The sequence below is a fragment of the Sturnira hondurensis genome, unplaced genomic scaffold, assembly GCF_014824575.4.
Source record: "Sturnira hondurensis isolate 20B ecotype Veracruz unplaced genomic scaffold, ASM1482457v3 Scaffold0008782, whole genome shotgun sequence".
NCBI classification, from domain to species: domain Eukaryota; kingdom Metazoa; phylum Chordata; class Mammalia; order Chiroptera; family Phyllostomidae; genus Sturnira; species Sturnira hondurensis.
Genome location: NW_028081413.1, coordinates 1,132,817 through 1,133,479, shown reverse-complemented (window position 1 = coordinate 1,133,479; position 663 = coordinate 1,132,817).

Genomic DNA, 663 nt, shown 5'->3' with positions numbered 1-663 from the left:
TCATACACTTCTCCTTCTGGGTGGCCCCCTCCTTCAAACATTTCCCCCAACACACCTAAAACTACCTGGGCCTCACTGACAGTTCTAGAAGTGCATGGAAACCATCCTTGAGGCTGTTAATTCCTAGCCATAGGGGTGAGTAGCCCCGATTGTCTTCAAGACTTGCCTGTGTGAGTGCTTACATGTCAAGGTCTAGAAAAGGCTAGTGTGTGGGCTGCAGAAGGGCCCCAGAGCCACACTCCAAGGCTGAGTTTCTCCTCTACCCTAGGCAGCCCCAGCATTTAAGGGTGCTTCTCTCTGCTGGAGGCGGTCCCTCCCTGGGCTGCTCCCAGCCCTCTGGTGACTCCACTCTACCCTTCTTGCTGCTGCTCCTTTTACCTCCCAAAGCACCCCTCCCCCTCCTGAATGGGGAATGAGGCTTTGTTCTGGGGACTCAGCATTTCTCAAGAGCCTACTATGTGCCCATTCAGTGCTGGTTGGGTGAAGCCCTATTCTGGTTCTGGTGAGACAAAGTGCCCAAGACACAGCCCCATCCCTCACCTCGCAGGGACCTCCCACAACTCCATGTGACCTCAGCCTGCTGTGCCCACCCACCCCGCTGACCCCGAGAGCATGCTCAGGCTTGGAAAGACACGTCTGTGGGTGTGAGAAGGAGTCACAGCA